The sequence below is a fragment of the Ciconia boyciana genome, chromosome 3 (assembly GCF_034638445.1).
Source record: "Ciconia boyciana chromosome 3, ASM3463844v1, whole genome shotgun sequence".
In the NCBI taxonomy this organism is placed as follows: Eukaryota; Metazoa; Chordata; class Aves; order Ciconiiformes; family Ciconiidae; genus Ciconia; species Ciconia boyciana.
The window spans coordinates 70791729-70816084 of record NC_132936.1 but is presented as its reverse complement, the minus strand read 5'-3'; the positions used below and the strand labels follow the sequence as shown (position 1 = coordinate 70816084).

Sequence of the window (24356 nt, the reverse complement as noted above, 5' to 3'; positions counted from 1 at the left end):
CATCAGGGCTGGCTGTCAAAAGTCAATAAAATGAAGACTCAGTGTTATCATCAGAGGTGTAGGATCTTCCAGCATTCTCCTGAAGATTTTGTAACCTCACTTTAAAAATTCACCACCTTTGTGGCACTGTACTGTGGCAGTTGACTGAGTGGGCTATGAGAAAGGTGTCTATGAGTCTGCTCAACTCATAACAGATAGTGCGTTTTTTCAAAAATATTTTGTGCTTCTTTTCCCCCTGTTTCCATTTGCCTGTGAGTAAAGTACTTGAAGATTGGTAACTGCAGAATACATTTATCTGAAGGGGAAGAGTGAGGTTTTCAAAGATACTGTGGTGATCCTTCCTACAGGTGTGCAAACCAGACTTACACATGTGTATCTGTCTCATATGGAAAACTTACACACCTACGTCACTGCTGTAGCTTTATCAGCTCCTGGACCTAAAGCAAAAACAAGTCTTTTGGACAGCATGAGATTTAATTTTTTTTTAGAAGTAGTGTGTTTATTCTCAAATGACATTGTTTATTATGTATAGGAGATAATTTATTTCAAATTAAAAACTTTTCAAGAATAGCATGAGAGGGGAGTCACTTCCAGTGTTAATGCTGAAGGAGCACTGGCAACCAGAAGCCCATTTAAGAAAAAATGGAAACTTCACACAGTTTGAGATATCTTCTCTTGCTGTTGAATGACCGACACAAACAAGGGAAGTGACTCACTATCACTGAAATTAAGCTGAGGATTCATACATGTATTAATACTTTATTCAGCTATGAGAAGTGTTTAGTGATAAATTATTCAGGAAATGTTGTTTCCTGACAAAGAAATTGGCCTTTTGTGTTCATAATGTCCTAACAATCCTAACAGATACCACCTGTATGCAAGAAGAAGGAATTGAGATCCATTGCTGAAAATTTCGTTTGTTGCTATCAATCCACTGAAGAAGGTTGTTCAAAATTATAGTTCTGAAGGTGAAAGAAAATGTGATAAAATCCCAGCAGATTTGGTGCCTGGGCTGTGCATAAGTACAATTCTTCAAAAAGATCATATGCAAACCTTGTAGAACCTTGTAGAAATGTTAAACATTTTCTCAGGTGACTGTGAGGACTTAAAAAATGTCATCAGCAAATCTTCAGCTTTCCTTGTAGCAGGTATGTCTCAGGCTATGTCAAAATAATTCAGACTCTTTTTAAAATAATACAGGACATAACATCTAAATTTTATTTCAACTTTAACATAGCCTTTTACTACACTTTCTAAAAGGCCAGATTTGCATTGAAGTCAGCAGAAATGCAAGATGTCGTGAGCATATTCAGCAGCGCAGCATAGGCACCTGAGCTGTGTGAAAGGCACTGGTAACCAAAACAAGCATACGAGACACAGTTGGCAAAGGACCACAAGTACTCAGGTATCCAGGGCCCTGCCCACCCTGGAGAAACCACATCAATGTTCTACCAGCCCTTCTGAAGGCCACCTTGGGCCCGTGCATGAAAGAGCTTCCATCAGTTGTTGGACCGCTGTTGTTCACTGCTATTCACCATGGGGTTTTAAAGGGGTAGAAAGTGATTAATGTTAGAAAGTGATTAATCTTAGCATAAGCATACTCAGACACTGGCTGGATGCAGCCATCTGCATGCAGGCTGGCAACAGCTGCTTCCACAGCCTGGTCTGTCAGAGCATGCAGAGGAGCTTGTGCAAATCAGGAGCATACGCTGAAGTGCTTCTTTCCTTTGCTATTTCTCCACAGGGAGCTGTAACAGAGGAAGGAATGAATTTGAGATTCCATGGGTAACTCCTGGAAAGACTTCTATTGGCTCATGTCCATCTCCCAAACAACTCAGGTTACTGACCATGAGCTGGAGGACGTTTTTGTTGTTGTTCTTCTGTCAAATTTATTCTTTAATTCACAGCCTGAAAATCACATATATCAGTATTTAATAAGGACTCTCAATACCTCTTCAGGATCTCAGTTGTTGTCCTCTCTCTCTGAGGAAATCACATCTGATTTTGGTTTTGGTTTCTAAGTAAGTGGATTAATTTAAATGAATCATTGAACACAGAGTCTTGTAGCCCTAACTTCATATCCATCCAAGCACCTCAACAAGCTCCATGGACTTTGGTCTCAATGGTATGTTTATCTAATATGGGTGAGAGTGAGTTTTATTCCTTCTTTCCAATAAAAGCCATCCAATTCTTCAACAATATGTCAGAAAACTCACACTCTAGACATGTTCTTTGCCCTCACACATTTAACTAACACAGTAATATTATCCATGTAAATAAGTTATGTTTTCAAGTATATGGTATGAATATTCCAATGCGAACGAGTTAATAAGTTTTCCAAATAACCTTCCCCCTTTTGCCGAGACTACAAAACCTCCTTGTGTTTTTAGGGATTTTTAAAAAAAGTCATCTTCTCCTCCATCCCCTTGCCTCTCTGTAGGTAAAGACTACTGGCACATACTTGTACATCGGGTGCATGTTTGCTATGAGAAGAAGTGCTGTACAAGTTCCTTACTTTCCTCTCAAGGAAGGTGTTGGAGGCCTGGCACAGGCACACAGAGCAGCTGTGCAATCTCCACGCAGGAGGTGTCCAAGCCTTGTCCAGAAGTAGCTTCAGCTGACATGGTGTAGTAGCATGACCTAGTCTTTGCATGGGAGTTTGAACTAGGGAGTATCAGAGATCCCTTCCAAGTCTGTAAGATTTGGTGGTTTTGCAGTATTAATTTCAGCTGTCCCTGAGGTATGCCCTTTACAGCTATGACAGGTGCCCATCACAATGAAAGCCTCGTGCAACAATAATGCTTAGAGATGGGGAAAAACTCATTCTTGCAGTAAGATAAGACATGACATTGAATGAACTCCTCCCTTCTTTCCAGCTTCTGCTTTTAAAATGGATTTGTTTCCCTGAAGGAGAAAAAGAAAACACTGGAAGTGAGCCGTAGCCGAATTCTTCATAGCCTCTTCTGTCCTAACTTCCCAAGCAACTTTCCGAGAGGACAAATGGTTAAATGCTTTCTCACTTGGCAAGTTCTTCTCATCATTTTCCCTAAGCAGTGATCCTGCATGTACCCGCAATGCCTCTTCCTCTCCTTTCAGGTGGAGATCCCAAATATTCTAGATTATTATGTGACAGAAAATAAGGCAGCAGATTATGATTCTGACAAGTGAGCAGGAGTCCTCTTGTCTTCAAGGGCAGATGTTCTCTGCCCTTTTTCAGAAGAGTTGTGGCTGAGCGGACCCCACATGGGGAGCACCTCCAGGTGCTGCGAGGAGACTGGTCTGCTCTCAAACAAGAAGGATCATCTGTTTTAAATAGCACTTACATTTGCTAATTCTCCTCTGCAGTTTTTTTTTTTAAATCAAGCTATTTTCAAAAGCCTTCTTTTACTTTCTTTGACCATCATGCTAAACAAAGTCCTTCACATGAGCAAACTGTCTTACAGAGACAATGTTTTCCAAATGGGTAAACCCAAATTAAGCATTTAATTCACAGTGAGACACCGAAGCAAATCACCCTGTTTTCTGAAGAGCTCACAGGAGCTTAACCCATATAGGACAAAAGAAATTCGTGGAACAGAGCTTTTTATTTAAGTAAGTGCTCCATTTTCAGAATGTGGGCTCTTAAGTTTGCGCTTGTGTTTTTTCTTAAATTAAAAGACATCTGAAATGCCAAGAGATGTTGCACACTGGCTAATGGAAAGTGGTCCAGAACAATTTGTCCTGCTGTACCATACTATGACGCATTTTAGCAATCTCGTGTTTTTTCTTTGTTAAAAGCTATCTATAATTAGATCTAAAATACCAATATTAATCCACAAAGCTCTTTGCAGGTATTTAAAAAATACCAGAGATCATTATCCTGTATTAGTATGAGCCCAATTTTGCTGCCCATAGTAGAAGTTCTGGGTTGCGTAAAAAGCTGCTGCCCCCATGAACGCTACATGTGCAGCTGACCTAGTGGTGAGTTGCAGTGGTTAGAAACGACGAGCTCTGCATGTGCTCCGGCCACTGCATTGTCTCACTACCTGACAGTCAGGTAATTTAAGCCTCCTGTTTTATTCCTCTTTTTCTACAGACGAATCCTTACCTCTAGATTCATCCATCAGAGAGAAGCTTCACTGATTGCAATGCAACTCTGAAAAGGGGGTTTTCAACCGCCTCCAACTATTAGACTGAGTTCTCTGCTAAGATCAAAGGTATCTGACTGATGCAAATCCATTTCCTTGAGGAATACAATTTCATTTGGCCAAATGGCATTTGAAAGTGTTGAGGAACCTTGAAGGGGCAGCAGCCTAATTCAGCAAAGCTCCTAAGCACACCCACAGCAGCTGCATCAGGTTTGGGGAGCACGTGCCACGATGCATACCCCACCACCCACTCAGTGGCTGCAAGCTGGTGGCAGAGCTGGCAGGTGGGATTTGCATGGTAACACAGCTGCTCCCACTCACATCCCAGTAAGTGAGCTCAGAGCCATAATCAGAAGTGATTTATGGTTCAACTCCAGCCCTTTCCGACACAGCCATCAGCAGGTATGGAAACACCTTCCCTCCCGATGACCCTCTGGAGGTGGCAAGGCAGCAAGCGTCTGAGCAAGCTTCTTGGCTCTCACCAGAGTCCATCAGCAGTGATGCTAACTGTTGGCATTACTGAAAGAGGTCTTGTGCTAAACGTAAGGGTCTCAATTGCTGAACTGTATCAAAATAGTGAAACAGGGGCCCTAAGGAACTAAGTGCTAAAAATCAACATAAGCAACCAATTTACTCTTTTTTGAGGAGATGAAAAGAAAACACCATGGCTTATTAGTTTTAGAGGTGGATCTGAACTCAAACCTCACATCATAGGAACAGATCTTAATGGGGACATGCTGTCCAGCCACACAGCTGTAGCATTTAATAAATCCATATGCACAAACATCTCTGGTTGTTACTTCAGGCTGGGATCTGCCTTTGCAGTTAAGATAGCACCTCTAACACTTTTCCATCTGGAAATTACTTTGGATTAAAAATATTTGAAAAGTTAAAAATGCAATCAATCAGCAGTGTAATAATAAAAAAGCATAAGCAAAGGGGAAGGAATAAAAGTAAGAGTTGTCCTCTGATATGAAGGAAGGTCTCCAGAAGTATTTTTCTCATTGAAGAAAGGGGAGGGAGATCAGCAGTAAAGAAGGATCTGACAGCGAATTTAGTACAGACTAGTGCCACAGCATGTTGCTGTCCTCCTCATCCTCCTACCTCTTGCCTGACTCAACAAGGGCAGCTGCTAATCCTTCCATTTTTAGCACAATGCAAACCTTTCTCTGTTTGCTAATCCATCACCACATCAGCAGCATCAGCTGATGTGTGGCCCCTTTCTCCTCCAACTGCAAACCCCAGTAGTCTCTGCCAGCATGCCTGATCCTGTATACATCTCCTGCCCAAAATCCGCAGTGCCATGAAAGGTTTGTGGGATGAACAAAATACTACCCCTTGAATGGTGCCTCAGGAGAACTTAGGCAGCCTGAGTTTTAGTTTGTTTTCTTTAAAAGGCAATTTAGTAGAATAGAGCTCAGATTTACAGGACAAAAGGGGAGAAAAAACCCTACTAACACTGTCATTAATCTCACTGTAGTGGAAAGAAATTCCATTTGTGTTCCTAGGGAGGGTCTTGGCTTTATGATCAAGCAAAGGCTGGATGCTACAAGGCCGTTTGAACTTGTGCCAAATTCAATAGAGACCCACAGCAGTGGAAAACAAAGTCATTTAATTCCACAATTAACTAAACTTCTACTATAAATTGTAGGGATATACCCTACAATTAAATCCACAATTTTGGCACTTACTTAGACTCCATATGAATTTGAGTCCACCTAAATTTGTTATAATCAGTGGTAATATGCAAAGCAGGAAAAGCTGTACAGTCCAGCAAAAACAATCTTTCTTTGGTCTTCATTCATCTTAAGACTCTTTTGCATGATTTTGGTAATGTAGAGGGCTGAATACTGATATAAATTATTCAAGGAAGGACACCTTAATGAAACTGAAGAGGTACACTTAACACAAGCTGCATGCAACAGTATAATATAAAAAGGGCAGATGCCTTACTAGTTTAAAAAAAAAAAAGAAGAAGAAACAAAAACCAAACAACACTCTGCACCTGGTGTAAGGAGATTTATATACAAGGCCTCATAGCCATTTGTTTGATCCTGAGAAATTGTGGGACACCTTGAATTAGCTGTTATATAATACGTGGCGTAAAGCATAGCGCATAATTCACTTGCACAACAGTTTAAAAGCATTTGAATCTTGAAATCCTGTGTGATAGCAATAATATGTAAGAGGTATTTAACCTTTACAAAGAATGAAATGTACATTTAAAATAGAATTTACTTTTATTGAGGAATAATAGCCTCTGTCCTACATCCAGAATATGGATTGTTCCTACCTCACCCACCACGTTTTCCCCTGAGGAGAAGGTAAGCAGCTCTCCAGGCAGAAAATGCCTCCCCTTGCGCTTGCAAACAGCTTGCTTAGAAGCAGCAGGACTAATGCTGCTGCTGCACACGTGCAACGACACGGGCTGTGGGCACATCCTTGCACATGCACAAGGTAATGCGAAGCAATTGGAAGCTGCTTCTGCATCTTCTGCAGCCCCTAGAGGAGATGGTCCCAAAACTGGGACTCGACCTTTGCTACTGATGGGCATACATCAACTGGGGAGGATTACTCAGCCTCAGGGACATCATACTGCATATTCCTGCAAGTTGCCTTGCACCACAGTGTGTACCAAAGTGGTTTTATTATTATTTAAAACAAACAAACAAATAAAAACCCCCAAGAAAGTGTGTGAAAGTGTCTGAGAGTTGAATTATATCAGCTCTGGGGTGGGATGCAGTAGTCAGGAACAAAACAATCTCAGGAGGCAACTTAGTAATGGAATTGGCTTCTGTATTAGGTCAGAGTTGCTACAAACCTCACCCATCCGTAAAGCAGTCAGATCTGCTACTTTAGTTTAGCTTTATCCAGTAAGCCAAAGGAAAGAGGAATGCAGAGGATGTAGACATAAAAAAATCCTGGCTTTTGCTTTGGAAGAAACAGGAAACAAAATTGCATTATCTGAGGAACTTCCTACAGCATGATTTTTGCAAGGCAGTCAGATTCAGCTATCAGCAATACCCCATTACTTTAGAACAAAAATACTCTTATCACAATTTCACCTTCACAGTCCTGCTTGCTGTGCTAGCAACTGAAAAATAAGAAATAACTCATTGAGAAACCTCCATAAAAGGTCATAACAATAATGCAGAGAGTGATGTAGTACAGCAGGTGTTTGCAAATGTGGAATTATATCTATGAGCATGGTGTTATCCACTGAGGAGTTTGTACAGTAGACTTTGCACCGATACCCTCAGGCTATGTAGAAACTGTACATTGTGGGACCTTACCTCCTTGTCACCTCAGACTGCATGTATGACAGAAAATAGGGCTTTCCCCGAGGAGGGGGGTGGAGGGGGTACCCACCAGGCCTTGCCCTGCAGGGAGAGGTGTCCACCACACACACCCAGACTCAGGAGCTCAGGAGCAGGCACAAGGCTCACAGGCTGAGGATCAGATTAAAATCTGAGTGTTTGTTAAAAGCCTGTTCAGATAATCTTGCACAGAGCCTGGTACCCATGGGCAGAAGGGAGGGAACTCCTCAGTGACCCCGTGGGAGGACGTCCATCCCTGGCAGAGAAAAGTCACCTCAGTACTATATTTGCTATGCAGGGAAAGTGAAGGCAGGCCTGGACAGAGATACACACTAAATACAAAATGACTTTCTCAAGTCTCCTTTAAAAAAAGCATTTCGTTGCTCTTCTTTAAAAAGAAAAAAAAATTAAAATCAGTTTTCTGTTGCTTATATGGCACATCTGCCCAGTAACATGAGAAGCTTTGCCCACTGGTGTAGGGCTGTATCTGCCTGGTCACTCTGCATTTGAAAAGCCTCCTGCACTACTGGCCAATGCACAGCAATGAAGGCTTTCCCCCAAAAAATAAGGCAAGGAATGTCTGCCTCTTCTAGCCAACAAGGAGATGAAATCTCCATGGGTTTAGGACCTACAATTTATCAGCATTTTTTAAACAAACCAGAAGTGTTTAACATATGAGCTTCATTTAAGTAAGAAACAAAAGCAAGATTAAAAGTGAAATTAAATTCAGTGACACAAAAGAACTGAGGCTGGGCTGTGATACAAAAATATAAACAATGTGATTCTTAACAATACACTGTTTCATGTTTCCTTTCTGGAAACATCTTTACTTTCTTTTTTAAAATCAGTATTGGTAGGAACATATTGTTTTGGTAAATAACATTTGTTACTTTTCTCTTTCCCCCACTCCCTTCCCACCCAGATATATGCTTGTAAAGCGAACGTGATTACAACAAATTCAGTGTCCAGGCTCTTGAGAAGATGTTGCAGTGAACACAGACCACCCACTGACTTCGTCGGCTTTGTTTTTCTAGTCCCGAATTTTTGAGGATTTTCCATTGTCTTTGATAATGAAGAACATAAGCTTTTTCTTTTCTTTTCTTTTTAAATTTGTAAATACAAAAAGGCAACATGCAGGGGCAGGTCAAGGAGAATTTGTTAGGTGCCAGAAAAGCCAAGACACCACACCACACGTTGCCTTTTCCCTCAATCGGTGTGCCATCGGTCAGAGCATCCTCCTCTCTTTTTCACTCACATTGTAGCTCAAAGATCCAAACTGGTTTCCCTCTTTGTTTGCCCTCACAAGACTGCTAGACACTGACCACTGTAGTTTGCCTTCTCATACAGAGGTTACCACTATTAAAAGTAAACTACAAAGGTAAAACAGAAGTGAAATTAGCCCAGAAACACAGCAGCTTTGTCATGGTTCCATGGGTCAAAGCCTTTATAGAGCTTTCTCCCCAGGGTCCACAAATTCTCTGAAATTTCCTGATTTGGCACAACAGCTTGCATAGCATAGTTTGGCTTGGGTGCTATCACACAGAGCTACGTTCTTGGGGGGTAGGCAAACAGGAGCATACTGCTGACAGGAACAACAGAAAAAGAGTCAGTTTAAACTATATTTCACATTTGGGAAAAAAAAAGATCTAGCTAGACTGCTTCTGAGTCTCCACAGAGTTAACATACTAGCTTTGCTGTTTGCTTCCAAAGGTCGCCTTCTTCCCGCTGAGGAGCATTCTGCCACATACCTGTCCAGTCTAGCTATTTTTGCCAGGTAGTTTTTGTCAGATTAGGTTAATTATTAACCCAAATCACAAAAACAAGATCCACCAGAAGATCCTTTTATTTTAATTGTGAACTGGGTACATTACTGACAAACGCTGAACAAGCTTAATCTACCATAAACAGTAGTCATGTGTTACATTTACATAGCTTTTGTCAGCAGTACTTCAGAAAAACACACACAAATAGGGATCACTTCATCCTTCAGTAAACTTAATCAATTTGGAATTGTTAAATGTTATACGGTGATGGTCTGTAAAGCAAAGGGCAGAGCACAACTTCAGTGAAGTACAGAAACCAGGAAAAAAAAAAATTTTAAGAAGGTCAGGCATAAACACAAACTGAAATATGTCCAGAACCACAGAATAAGCCCCTTATAAACAGGGCCATGTAAGCTTTGCTGACTGCAAATGGTCAGGGGCTTTGATTTTCTGCTTCACTTCAGAGGCTCCACTGGCACATCTTACTTTACCAGTAGATAAACTTCTACCTCAGGGTAAAGCCCATTCCTATAGGTGAAACCTGATAGCTTAAATGCTAGATATCCAGCGTGTAAATACATATGTTTTGCCCTATTTGAACTGTGTGGAGATCTTTATGTGATAATCTGTCTGTAAAAGATACTATGAATTTCAATCTTAAACCTGTTGCTTAATTTTCCTCCCTTGACTTATTACTGTATTGCCTACTGCAATTCTAAAGTTTCCACTGGAAAACGGTTGATTTCTCACAGGGAAATGCAAGCTAAACATTTGAGAAAGAAAACAAACAAACAAACAAACAAAAACCCCAAAACAAAATAAAAAACCCACCAGCACAGAGGATACATCCTCAGTACAAAATTACAGAAGCAGGCATTCTGAATATTGCATTATAGGGACCACTTGTTACAGCAACTAGGTTTAAGAATCAGAGCTGGATGAGCAATTTTTACTTCTGTACTAACACTGGGTTTGGGGTTTTTTGGGAGTTTGGGGGTTTGGGGTGTTTGTTTTTTTCCAATAAAAAGTGTCTCATTATTCTTCCCAATGTCTTTCCCAGAAGTTTAATGTAGACAGCATTTAGCTTCGCTGTTGTCAACAGCAGCAGACAGAGATGAATCTGGTGGCAGGTTTCAGTGAAACACCAGCAGTCAGGACATGCTCTTGGGATGTGTTATGAACGCACTGAAGTTCACTCCGGTCACACAGGGCCTCTTCTCCAGGCAACAGGGGCTGCCTCAAGTATCTAATACAGTAGGCACTAGGAAAATAGCTAAAAGCCACTTGAGGATAGACACCAAACCATAATTTAACAACTCAAGATAAATTAATATTCTGGACTCCTGGCAAGAAGATACTTTTCCATTGTAGATAATAGCTCACTTAACACCACTAACTCCCTGCCCAACTACAAAATCCAGCTAATCAGAAAGTTTAGATTATCTTTCTTACATCTCCTGGGTAAACCCTGTCTGCACCCCTGCCAAAACACACTACTCTCCTCCTCTGTGATCCCAAATAATCCTTCACCATAGGTATTTCCCCTGCAGCTCCTCACAGTGCCATGCACGCAGTCATATTGCATGGCCACACCAAATGATCAGAAGCAAATTAAATGCATAAAAGTGTCTGGCTGTGTCTCCTGGGAATTTGGTGAAAGCTGTTAGCCCCACCTCAGCACTCCTGCTCCCCCTTCCCCTCCCCCTTGATCCAAAAACTAGACCAAAAAGGAAGAAATACTTCCAGGGTCCAACTTGAGCTTCTGCCACTGGGGCCTGATGCGTCTCTCCCTGGTCAGCCCCTAATCACACTCGTTATTCACGTTCATGTCAGGGACGTGCTGCAACGCCAGGAGTGCTATCCTTCAGTGGAGACGGCAAGCCAAAGCTGCTGTGGGAATTTAGCAGCTGCCTAGAGGACAGATAACAACAGGATGTCATTTATCCTCGGCGGCAGGGTTGGAGGTCTTGCCGAAGCAGTTAGAGGCCAAAATTAGTTACCAGGCAATGGCTGCTTAGCAATTCACGTGAAATTAGTTGTGGTCTCAGCCAAAGCAACAGTGGAGAAGTGTTCACGTGGCACTAAGGCACTAATTAGCACTGCCACTGGATGGCTCCGTGCCGGTTGCAGCCAGGTCTGGATCACACAGTGAATTACCCCATCCCGCTAATGACACCAGTGTTAATGAAGTGAAAGTTTGCTCCCATGAAAAGGCTAAGTCAGAAGTTACTGCCTTATCTGATGCAAATACAACAGGGAATTAGAAGGGCTCTGCCCCCTGCATTAGCGTCAGCCAGCGTGTGCTCAGACAGGGGACGTAGGAGCCATCCCAGAAACTGGACCCTCCACTCCCTGGGCCCCTCTCCTGGTCGCTCTTGAAACGAGTCCTTCCTGGTGTGTGTCTTACATGCCAAAAAGGCATGATTTTTATCCTAGAGTATGAGAGTAAATAGATAACAAGCAGCATGTGGGAGTAGCAGTAACTGCACAGCAGAGGTATAAAATTTCGTGCCACTGTCAAAACACACACACATACTGAGCTTTCTCACTTGCTTACCGCAGTGTGGCTGAGTGCAGATGAGAGCAAGGTTGGGTCTGTTTTTCACCACATTAGAAGGGCTCCAGGGAAAGTTTCTCTTTTGACAACAATACAATTTCCTTAAAAACAAATGAAATGCTTCTTGTGTTGGATGTATATAAACACATTATAGGAAAAAAACCCACACCACTGCTTCCATTCTACATTAAGCTTAATCACGATCTCATTTATAGGTCATCAAAAATTTAGGCTTGTTTCATTTCCAAAGAAACCAAGCTCCCCACCCACCCCCAACCATTTCAAAACATTAAAGCTCGTGGGTGCCCAAGGGGACCCACAGTAGCAATGTGGATGTTCTTGTTTGATGGCCTGGGGAGAAGACAGAAAAGAGAAGAGAAACTCTTCACTGTGTTTGGAAAAAGTGCAAATCTGGAGCAGCTGGGCAGGTAACCAGAGCAGATGAAGTCCAAGCCTAGATTAGGTAGTGGGGAGCGGCAGCTGTGGCGATACCATGGGATGTGGCAGCACTCCTGGTGGTGGGCAGGCAGGACACAAACAAATCCTAGGCAGAAGGCGGCTGTACGCTACGCCCTGCTCAGGAGGCCCCCATCCCTTTCATTTCAGTAGAAGCCTTGACTTTCTTCAGACTTTTTTTGTTTATTAAACTTCTTAAGATTTTACATGGCAGAGGGAAAAAGGGTCTGCAACATTTCCCAGTAGGGTAACTTTAAGCCAGCCAGTGAAATTTGATATGTGTTCTTAATCTTCAAGACTTCTGTTGACATCACAAGCCGGGAAAGTGGAGCCAACAATCGGGGGAGCTGAAGTTTGGATTACGTGAAGTACACTCTTATTGTTTTTCTTTCTAAGCTATTATTGCTTTTAGTGCAAAACTAAAGCAATAAAGGAATTTTAAGAGGATGGGGAGGTGCATCTCTAAATAACGACAGCAGTGTGCGATGGTCTGGATCTCACATCAGTCCAAAAATAAAGACAGAATTAACAAGGAAGCCAGACGTACGGAGCAGGACCAGGAAGAGTGCAAGCCTCATGTAAAAGATGTACCTGGGCCAAATAAGAGGCATGAGATCTTGCAGGGGTTAAGACAGCCTAAGCTAAGCCATTCCTTCTCCATGACTCTAGAGGAGCACGTGAATCCATGAGACTGGGGAGAATGGCCCTATTTGTTTGCAGAAGTGCTCGTACAATATGACATTACTGCCCGTAGTGGCACCAGCTCCAGTAGTGCAGCAGGCTGCACAGTCACAACCTCGCCCTCCTGCACGCTCTGGAGAGCTCCAGGCCCCCCAGCTCTATGCAAGAAGGAGAGGCACAGGAGGTGGCCTCCCTGCCCTGGGCCAGGCCCCAGCTGAACTCCCGCAGCCATCACCCCAGGCTGCAGCTCTGGGGATCAGCCTCTCCCTAACCCAGGGCTCTGAGACTCCAGTTACTGAGCTGACGCAGGGGGTCCCCAAGTCTATCGTCTTTTGGGATTTATCCTAGTTGGATGAACCCCTTAAAAATCTGAGGAGCCTGCTGTGCACTGCAAGGAAGCAACAGAGCACCAGGAGTCCAATCCTGCTCTTGCTGATGTCAAATGAGGGCTTTACTGTTGACTGCAATGGGGCCAGGATGGCATTCTCACAGACACACAGAGGAAACAAGACAAAAAAGGCAAACCTTGCAATCCTAAATAAAACAGCAGATGTCAGATCATACATTTCCAAACAAAAGACACTGAAATCAAGGGTTTGAAATGTTAATTGCCAATTTTGGATGTGGCTCTTTCCAACAGCCCACTTTGACACATCAAATTCCAGTGAGGTTATAGATCTCTGAACCTTTTAAATAGCTTGGGGCAAGTTGGCACCTTCACATTGCTTATTCTCAAAGAAGTGAGATAAGACACTTCTAACTTAGAGAGTGGGGGGAAGGAACAACTTAACAGCAGGAATTGCTGCTTTCCATATTTTCACATTGTTTACCACTAACCTTAAACACACAGAAGTTACATTTCCCGGAAGCTGTTAGAGCAAAAACATGATACCGTAGCCTGAAATACACCTTCTGCTCACAGGCCAAGCGCATTCTGCTCATTCACAGAAACAGATGTCCTCACTGCCTTGCCAGGCTTGAGGGAGACATGCACAAAGCCTGAAAATCAGTAAACGCCAGAGAAAACCAAAGCTCAGTTTTATAGGCCTGGTTCCCATTTATTGACATGCTACTTAATGCTTCTTTCGGAAGAGCTCATCAAATATTTTAAAGAGAGCACAAATTCCTTTAATTACTTTCACAGAATAAAATCTATTTACCCTATCAGATTGAGAGAGGGCAGGCCTGTGCCATTAAACATTTAGACTCTGCTAAATGTCCCGTTCTTGCTACATTTGTCACTTACGCAGTCAAGTGAATGACCCCAGACAGCACTGTATGCAAACTTTAACCAAGGGGTAAAACAACCGTATCTAATCACAGGTAACTGAAGACTTTTCTGACCACTCAAGTAAAACTCTGGGCAGAAACCTAACAGTGCTGGCAAGACAGAGAAACGTAAAAAGCAAACAAAACTCCCCGAAGCCAGTAACACCTACTGGGAAAATGTTTCTCCTATTACGGAAGTAACCAAACTCACTTTTTCTCTCTGTTAAGCCTGTAGATGACTATTCACCTTTTTACACAATCATACAGGGTCAAATGGGGGTAGCAGAGGCTGAAAAGCAGGAACTAATGTTAGCACTGTATAACTTTATGACCTTTGGTGTGTTTACAGAATACAGAAGCTATTGTCTGGAAGACTTTCACATCTCTCTGTGCTGAGGGGGAGGGAGCTGGGGAAGAGGATTATGAACAGTGCTCTGCTGGTGCATGAAAACCAGAGCCAGCATCCCAGCAATGGTGGATTGCTGACCCCCACCCCAACACTTCACCCCAAGCCAATGTAAGAGCAGACAAGAATTGTAAAATACACACCAGCATGTGACAATGAATGGGAAAGCAACCTTACTTTTACAAAAAAGGCAATAAAATAATTCTTAGCCTTCTGCTGAAATTTTGTACATAGCTTTGGAGCCCACACAATTCCATCACTTCATATTCTGGACAACTCCTGGTAAATACGAGATAAAACAATACATACAATAATGTCTCTGTTGCAGCAACCCAGTTTTATACTTGCCCTTTCTTTCCCATACAGAAAATGTTCCTGTGGAGGAGCCTTTCCTTTTCCTTGGCCATAGAGGTTCCTCATCACTTAATTTGCCATCAGCCACATCCAGTGCTAACTGAATGAGGAAATATTGCTTTTACAAGCTTTTTGGCCACAGGTGTTGTAATTGGATGCTCACCCTGGTGCAGTCTGTTTTGATGGAAAAGTATTCTCAGGTCATGGAGAGGCCCCATAAACATGGAAGGGACAGATTTATACTTGCTTGTAGGTTCTATATTATTCTAGCCATCTAAGAGATAGGTATATAGCTTAAGCAAACTATCTTCCTCCTCCTACATACAGCAGTCCCAAGGTACTTCAATGACTGCCTTCTTTTCTGTCTTAGCTACATGGACGGGAAACTTCTGAAAGCAGGGATTTTTTTTGTTTGTTTGTTTTTTGGCAGGGTATTTGCACAGCAGATTTCCCAGCTGCACTCCAGCTGAACGAGATACCTCCAGATAACATCACTACATTATGACTGTTGTTGCTGCCATGCAAAAAACCCATCTTTTTTCCACATGCTGCCATAGTCTGACCAAAACCATGAACCGAATCTTTTTAGAACCCAGAAAATCTCCTGACCATCAGCTCAAAACCACCTTTCCACTAGGGTTTTTCTTACTTTTTCTACTGTTCACAGCAAGCAGATGACACTGGCGTAAGGACCTCAAAACTAGAAATAAACTAATAGAAAAGAGCAACATATTAACCTTCATTGTCTGAATTAGTAGAGCGATCAAAGCATCAAGAGAAAAAGGACAAGAGTCAAATCCACTGCTGATTTATCTTTTAGGAAAATGTCACTGATCAGTCATGTCCCTCCAACTTCAGAACAGTTACTGCCTGCTGGTACTGTGCATCCACAGCCTCTAACACCCGTGACTGCACACCGGTGGCAGCCAGCATGCCCGGTCTCCCACAGAACAAGGAGAGGCTGTTTTGGGTCATCCCTTTCCTCTGGCACCTTCAGCTTTCTGTTTTCCAGAAAACCCTGCTGAAGACAAATCCTCTTCTATCCCTAGTTCCTCTCCATTTTGTAAATACCCTCCCCAGTTCTATGCAAACTGTATACGCTCTAGAAAATTATTTGCCTGCTCAGCATCTGCACAATAGATAGGCACGTGTGGGTGGGAGTTCTTAGACTAGAAACAGCAGGCTACTGGTGACCATGAACAAGTTGCACTGATAAAACTCTGTCAAAGAAACTGTTACAGCCTTTGGCTCCTCTACTGAGGCACCATTTCACGTATTGATAAAAAAAAAAGTCTCACTGCAACCTGTGCTGCTTCCCTTCTGATTTTATCCCTTTTAATAAATGCTAAGAAGTATCCGTTGCTGGTGAAAAAAAAGCACAGGTAAGCTTTTTGCACTCCATAGCAGGACAATTTCCTGCAAACCCCTGACTTCTAACTAATGTCTCAGACTCTGCAAAGGCCATAATTCATTCTGTGAATATCAGAGCGCTCTTAAATTGTTGGCATTCAAATGAGCAACTTTCCTTTGCATTGTTTCACACCATACCAGTACTGGAAAAAAAGAACATTAGGGAGAAAAAGAGCAGGTATTAGGTTTGGCAAAATCTGGCTGAGAAGGGGAATGTGGAGATTTTTCCCCAAATTTGAGTATTCCCAGGAGCCACCTTTGTAACATGGTCTCTGTGCTCTGAACAGGTTAGCAAGCTGGTTATAGAGGGAAGAGGGGATGTAAACACCTTACAAATGCTCAGACACTCTTGCAGGACACTCACAGTGTGCTCAGAAAGGAACTGTCATCCGAGCTCATGTTGTTCATATCATTAACCTTTTTCACATGTCTTCTTCCAGGCAATTGGTCATTGTCTTCACACACCATCACATGTACGTATCCCACATATCATCAGCTGCCTGGAGCATAAGGAGACTCAGCTATGTAACAGCTCTCCAGAGTTCCTCCAGAGTCAACCTGGGGGTCATTAGTAGGCAGGAGGAGCTGAAGCATCCCACCAAATATTCCTCAGCTGGTTAGTCAGAGCTAGCACTTGAGTAACAAGGAAACTGTTTTTTCTCTCTTCAATGAGCTGTACTGCTCAGTGTCGCTTAGAAGGAGCCTTCCTTGAGCTGGGAACTGGAGTTATTACTCTGGTTATTCCCTGGTAAAGCTAGCTCAAGGAGGGGGCCAGAACATATTCAGGCTGTACTACTAGCTCACCAAGCTCTTTAACAGCTCACGTGGCAAAGGCTGCTCTAGGAAAGATTCTGGATGCAAAGGTCTGAGCATATAAATCACCATCAACCAGAGTTACCGATATTAATGCAAGAATACCACAAATCTCCACAGTTGGATCTTTAGCACAGACCACGAGCCAGCAGTTTTGCCAGCCTGGGACCTAAGTCCTACATAGTCTGTTTCTAGCAGCATCCTGGCTTGCCAGATCGTGTGGTTGTATCATTTTTTGAAAAGGCTGCTTGTTATGGGAGTAGAAACAGACAAAGGGATCTGAGACCTAAAGGGCAGCCAGATTGACAAAATCAGTTCACATTTCATTGTTATTTAAACTCTAGTAAATCCAGCCCTAAGAACAAGGGAAGTCTGGATGAAATCCAGTAGATTCTTTGGCCCGACTAAATAGTGCTGTACTGGAAGCTGAGACAGGGAGAAAAGGCTTTAAAGGCTCTCTGTCCTTGGGCTGACCCGACACGGCTGTAGGACTTGGACATGCTTGACCAGCCCCAAGACCTGTTTTCAAAGAGAGGATCAGAGCTCTCCTATCATGACATTCTGCACAATTCATCCATATTCAGCCTTGTAACTGCGTATGGACCTCCAGCCCTTCTTGTGTGCCACCTGGGCTCAACACGTTAGTGCACTTGCATACAAAGTAAGCCTCTGAGCACCCTCCCTTCTGAATGGGAATGTCAAAGTCCTCCTTACAGCCTTCTCCCGGGCACGTCTCCATCCTTTGCAAAGTTTCCTCTCTTACCTCTAGCCCTCAGTGCCTCTTCCCCCATCAAACTTGGTTTAAAACCCTCCTTCCAAAGTTAACAACTCTGTTTGCAATGTTTTGATTTAGTTTAGTTAAGACTGCTGGTTTTGGGCGTTTTGTATGTACACTGACTGCTTAAAAACAAGTATGCTCTCATTTACACTGGTTTATACTTTAAAAAAAAACATTCAAGCTGCTAACAGGCAGGTAGTCTGTCAAATCTTCACCCCCCCCTTAACTGTATCTTTAAGAACTTGAGGATTTTTTTCCCATGTAGTAGTGGTTGTTCAAAACTATTTATAAATTAAAAATATATACATATTTGAAGGTTTTTATTAGAGCTGAATAATGCTTGAATCACTGGAAAACCAAAGGGTTGTGACTTTTTTTTTAACTCAAAACCCAAACCAGACATTTTTTAAAAAATTGACTTAAATAAACTTTCCAACTACAGTTTTATAGTCAAAATAAAGGCTTATAGAAAATGCAACACTGAAATTGCAAAGAATAAATTATTCCTAAAATGACCAGAACAACCATCCTTTTACATTCTTAAGTAGTAATGTATTGCCAGCAAACTTATGTGATCACCAGAAATAACTATAATAGGTCTCTAGCTCAATTTGACTAGGAAAGCAGCACATACCTTTCCAATCAGTAACTCATGAATGTCACCCTGTATTTCCAGCGTGCAAGACCACAGGGCAGCCCTTCTCTCCCTTCCCTGTTTCTAAGGCATACCAGTATTAACCAGTACACTTTCTGGTTGCCTGAGCACAGCCAGCCAAACAACTACATCCCAAACTGAGTCCATTTGAAAATACTTGTCTTCAGTCTTGCCAGTGTCACACGTGGGCCATAACAGCATAGATAAGACCTGCCACACAAGGAAATAGTTTTAGAAATGGTATCCTCTTGCCTTCAGTGTTTCATACGTATGTTTGGGTATCATCTTGCAACTTCCTGGAATAATAGAGAGTTGCCATTTACCAAAATCTTCTGTATCCCATGATCCATTACAGCAAAGGACTGGAGGCCCCTAATATAACATATGATCCCTCCCAACTTTAATCACAGCAATGAGAAGGAAATAAGATTTCAGCTTCTCATACTCTCTCTGTGAACAGGCATCATTTGTTCTTCAAGGTGATAGTTATTAATCAGTTGCCTGTTGAATCCCACCAGGATTGGCATATTTTTTCACTTTCTGAAGGGCCATGAGACAGAAGTACCAATATTTTCTAGTAGTCCCAGAGCAATCTTGAACCTTTGTTCTCTTAAAGTGGGTGCTTCTTTGGAGATGCATTTCTTTCTCAAAAGAAGTAAGACTAAACCATAACATGAATCTCTTTGCAGTCTCTTACTAATCTTTCGGTCAGGTTGCCCATACCAAAATATCAGCCCACAGATAGGTAAAAATTCCGTTTGCGGGAAGCTGGCTATCTACTTCTGCAGCAGTATGGGGATCACCGGATGCTCAGAGCAAGCACCTCATGATGTACATGACTGCTCTGTGTAGACAAAAAGGCAGATTAGCCTGGCCCAAGCTATCGTGGGTATGAAACTAGTGTGCCCTAGGGAAAGTACCATAGGGAGTGCCACCCCCCCTGAAAAATCCTTGCAGGGCTACGAGAAGGATGTGCTAGTGGTCCTGGGGAATACTCTACCCTTGAGTCACAAGAGGAGGACAAGAAAAGTGGGATGCATCAGTACCATAATGACAACCACGCTTGCTGTGACCTATTGGCACAAATCAGAGAAGTGAATGATGGAAGAAGAGGGATTTCTATTTTCAGTCCGACAGAGCAAGTCTGTTTTCTGATGTCCAAAGTGGGAGGTTTTATGTTTTGTAAAAAACAGTTTCAACATTACAAGGCACTTTCTCTGGCTTGTAGGTTCAAAGGAAAAATGTGACTAGTCAGGATCAAAAGCCTTATTCAGTCATGGCTGATAAGCATGTGCTTTATGGCACCTGTCCTGTAAATAGGGTCCTTCACCTTTCAGAGCACATTATAGCTGTGGAACCACCTACAGCAGAGAGAGGTGGGATGGGCCACCTCCCTGTTTACTATGGAAATAAAGAGTAATGGAAATCTGTAACTGCAGGTACCTACAAAATGTATTTTAGCCTGAGCTTTGTGTTCTTTCAATAGGCCGAGGAAGCCTTGTCAGGTTATTTGTATTAAGTTTACAAACCCTTAGAACGGGTTAGTTATTATAGCAATAGAAATAACAGTTGTTTCACCTTTTTACTGATATTTCCTTCTTCCCTTCCCTTAACTTTTCATTTTCTGGTCCTTCTTTCCCCCCACTACATCAAATTATGTTTTAATAAAACATTTAAAGTTATTTATGTTTCAAAAAATGCAGATCGTTACATTCTTTTTTTCAGCTAGTTGGAGCTAAATTAGAGTTTAAATGCATCTCACACAATGCTTGACCTCCTCATTCCCAAGAAAAGAAAATCCTTCCAGTTTTAATGAAGAAGAACATTGTGCAGAAAGCAGATGACTAGTACTGAGAATACTTGATTGTTTTCCAGCTTCTGCCATGTGCTTTTTGGGTGTTTTCCAGGAATCCATTTTACTTTGCTGTGCCTCAGTTCCCCATGTATGAAATGGAAATAACATTATCCAACAGCATGATATAGGAACCAGATATTATCATTATTGCTAAAGCAAAGAAAACATTCACAATTTGTTTTTGTGGTTCTAACACCCTAAAAATAAAAAAGGAATATATACCTCTTCTGTCAGAAAATGAAACACGTAAATGGACTTCATCCACAGCACCATTTTTACCTATGGGAATAAGAACTGCATGTTTAAACTGAAAAGAGCGAGACACGTTATTTACCACAATGTAAGAAATCCCAGCAGAGATGGCTTGATCACAGCGATCCTTAGCACCATGAGCAATCTTTACATACACAAATTAAGTCCGTAAGTAATCGCTGTGCTCGGGGAATCTGCTTCCCTGGGGAACTCTAGAGAAAGAAAGCATCAACAGTAGCTAAGAGAAAATGATTATTTCCCAGTGACACAAACTAAAGTCACTAACAAAAAAATTCCAGTGGTGGAAACAACAGGTAAGTCACTCAACTAATGTGGCAATTAAAAAAAAGAGAAATAGGAAGATGCTTCCTGAAAAATTCGAGCCTCCTCAGAGCCAGAAAAAAGCTGGATGCCATATACAGTTTTATAGACCATACCTACCACTGTTTACCACCCTCTTGCCCCAGGGCAGCTAAAAGGTTCATGTTAGGAGCAACATTCAATAAATATTTAGCTTTTTTTAGAATGGACTTTCAGTGATCAAGAATTTCCTTTATATGGGATACTTCTGTCACATTGGCTGATACTTCACTTCACATACTCAGGGAACAGCCGAAGGTTTCAAGTTACTTTGAATTCATAGAAAAAATATCAGCATATGGGGGAAAAAAGTAATGTTTCCACAAGAAAGCATAATGCGCAACTTCCCGTAATAGACTGCTCTTTGAAATGCAGCAGAAGATAGTGGCTCTCTCCAGCATTCACTAGGCTGCTAGAAATGTAAAGATGAAGTATGCAGAAGCACAAAATTAGTCACTGTATTATTACATACTTCCTACAGAGAACTGGACATGGACAATACTTGCGCCACCTGAGGCAGCCAGACCGATCCCCTGACTTTTCCTTTTTTGCGGTGCGGGTGCGATCCACACGCTCCAGGCCTTCTAGGGAGCCTGAGGGACTCAGCTGCTGTGCCTCCACGGGTCCCGTCATCTTCTGGCAGAGCAATACTCTGCAAAAATGGACTGCGAGGACGGTTCAGCACATTAACTGCTCAGAGCCCAGTCCAGAGCTTGCGAGCTCCCTCCCCTCCCCTCTAACAGGTTAAAGTGCGCGGGGGATGCAAAAGGAACGTAGGCTTTCTCATTTTTTAAAAAAGGGGGGGGGGGGTGAGGCGTGCAAGGCATGCGGCCAGGGCTGCGTTTGCCTGCTCTTCAGCTGCAGGGAGCCCCTCAGAGCGCTGTTAGCGTGCTCAGACTCCAAGTGCTTTCTCGGCGCGGCAGGTTTCTGCCGGGCGGCGGCGGGACAGCGCTGCCCCCCAGCGCCGGGCGCCCGGCAACCTCGCCTCAACGAAAGGCAGCTCTGAAATCACACCACGTCTTTCCTGGGATCGTAACTGGCCATCGCTAGGTCTATATGCTCCCAGAGCTTTATATTTAGTCTATTAATATATCTATAGAAATACATATTTTTTTAATATGTGTGCGTGTGTGTATATATATACATATATAAGACTCAACTGCTCAAGTAAATATTTACAGTTGTCCCGTAGAAAAGCACCTTTTTGCACACACAATCCCTTGGTACTGTATCCTTGTTTGTATCGACATCGGCACAGGGGACAGACAATACGACAGTCATATGAGGGTAAAGTGTCAGCCTTGATGAAGAAACACTGGTAATTCGAACAATTCTCGCAGATATGACAAATGAAGCTTCCTAAGCAGTGAAGATGGTGCTTTATTTCCTCGTTTCACTTTCACAGCTGAATTCCAGATCAATGGGGAACATCCTGCTCTGTAAATGCATGCTCTCTCTCTCTTCTCCCCACCCCCTGGTGCTCTTCTCCTAAGGTTTTATGAATATTTTTATTCCCAACTTTCCATAACATAGGGATTGACCTTTCATGCACAGCAAGAAAGCCATAATTAAAGCTTGACATTCCCTTCAGCTAGGGGCTTGTGTTCCTGAGTCACATTTTCCTCTATAAAACGCTTGGAAGACTTCTGAAATGGTCCTGCAATGCTTCCCAACAAATAATTGTGCGACTTCTGCTGGGAGTGCCCTGCTACGAAGTGCCTCATGCCTTCTGGGCCTATAGCCACCCTCCAGAAAACCTCCATTGGTGATCACAACTGGATGTCACTCTGCTGGAAACACAGTCACTTTGGAGTATATGGGTGAAGTTTTCACTTGTAGATTAACACCAGTTTAACACTTTATTCCATATCGACCCTGCCAAAATTTACAGAGACTGTCACCTTGTTAAGGCCACAGGGGAAAGTGTGTTTTGCCATCCACCCTCCCCAGGTCACCCCCATCCTACCGTGCATGGAGTCCTACCGTGGTGAGTGACTACTACCGTTTTCCAAAGATATGACCTAAAGTTGGTACTTACCTTCATTAGTTTAAATATAATCATCTTAAGCTCTCCCCAGACAGGATTAACTTGAGATTTGACATGCCTTGGCTGGGCTCCAGTGCCTCTGACACAGAACTGCATCCCCACCACCTTCATAGGAGAGTTAGTCTGCCAAAGTTTTCCCTGGACCTTCAGAAAGCTCTCACATCAGATCTTAAGAATGACTTAGCAAACAATCCTTACCTCTCCTACACCCCCTCACAAAAAGGAAAATAATCCAGAGGCCTAAATTAAGAAGATAAAAACCCCAGTAACCATGCAGCAATATAGCATCACAGAAAACACAGACACTTAAAAAAAAAAATAAAAGAGCTGGAAGAGAAGTAGCACAAGGAGTTAGTCAAGGCATAACGTGGAAAAGCTAAGCTGCTTCAAAAAGAGGACAGCGTTCTCTGTGAACACACAGAGCAAATGCTACTTTCCTTTTTATTTAATTAGGGCAAAGAACACAACTTCACGGATACCTCAGACTTGTTTTAATTAGGAGATGAAATGACAAATTATATGGACAACTGCTTTGATTTCATATGGTAATTTGTACATTCTACATCATGAACTGCATTAAAACAAGGATGCGTAACCTTTATGTTGTTACACGTTTTAAAATAAACATATCAGGGTTAGACAGCTGCGATTATTTATGTGCTTCCTAGCATATTTATTAATTTTGACCATGTTCCAATATCTGGTCCAGGACATTTGATGTTTTGAGTTCATCCAGATAAGTGTAAAAATGCCCTGGCATATGTGTTGCCCAAATACAGCAAAAGAATTTTCCTAGTCATGCTAAGCATGCTGGCATACACTGTACTCTCACAAGAAGCATGGATCAACAGAAAGACTGGCTTTATTGCTTTCTTTTTTAAATAAAATAATTTCCTAATATTTCCTTAGCTGCTTAAGCACATTGGGTACTGTAATACAAAGCAAAAGCATTTTAAACTTTGAATAGTGCCTCTTTGTTACAGTAACAAACCAAAACCAACTTATCTAAAGCAGGATTTGGGATTTTGCTATTAAAGGGCTGCAGCAGAGTCACCCTAGAGACAGTAATGGTCTGCCACAGTTCAGTAAAACAATACCCTAATCCCTTGGACTTTCTTAAGCTAATTTTGGAAATCGTTCTGCCATTCATAATGCAGCACTTTTGTCTTCACATACCCATTTTCTGCTGCAGCTAGCAGTAGCTAATACTTTGTGACACTCCATCACCCTAGCAGTTGTTTTATTTTGGTTTTGAT

General features: G+C 42.3%; 1 long non-coding RNA gene across 1 annotated transcript; it reads right to left on the bottom strand.

Annotated features, from left to right (window-relative positions):
• Positions 1–10965: 10965 nt before the first annotated feature.
• On the bottom strand, positions 10966–20698 carry LOC140650061 (uncharacterized). Its single transcript, XR_012041841.1, has 3 exons — positions 20664–20698; positions 11765–11865; positions 10966–11118 (listed from the first exon to the last, which is right to left on the bottom strand). It is a non-coding gene; the product is annotated as an uncharacterized lncRNA (long non-coding RNA).
• Positions 20699–24356: the final 3658 nt, after the last annotated feature.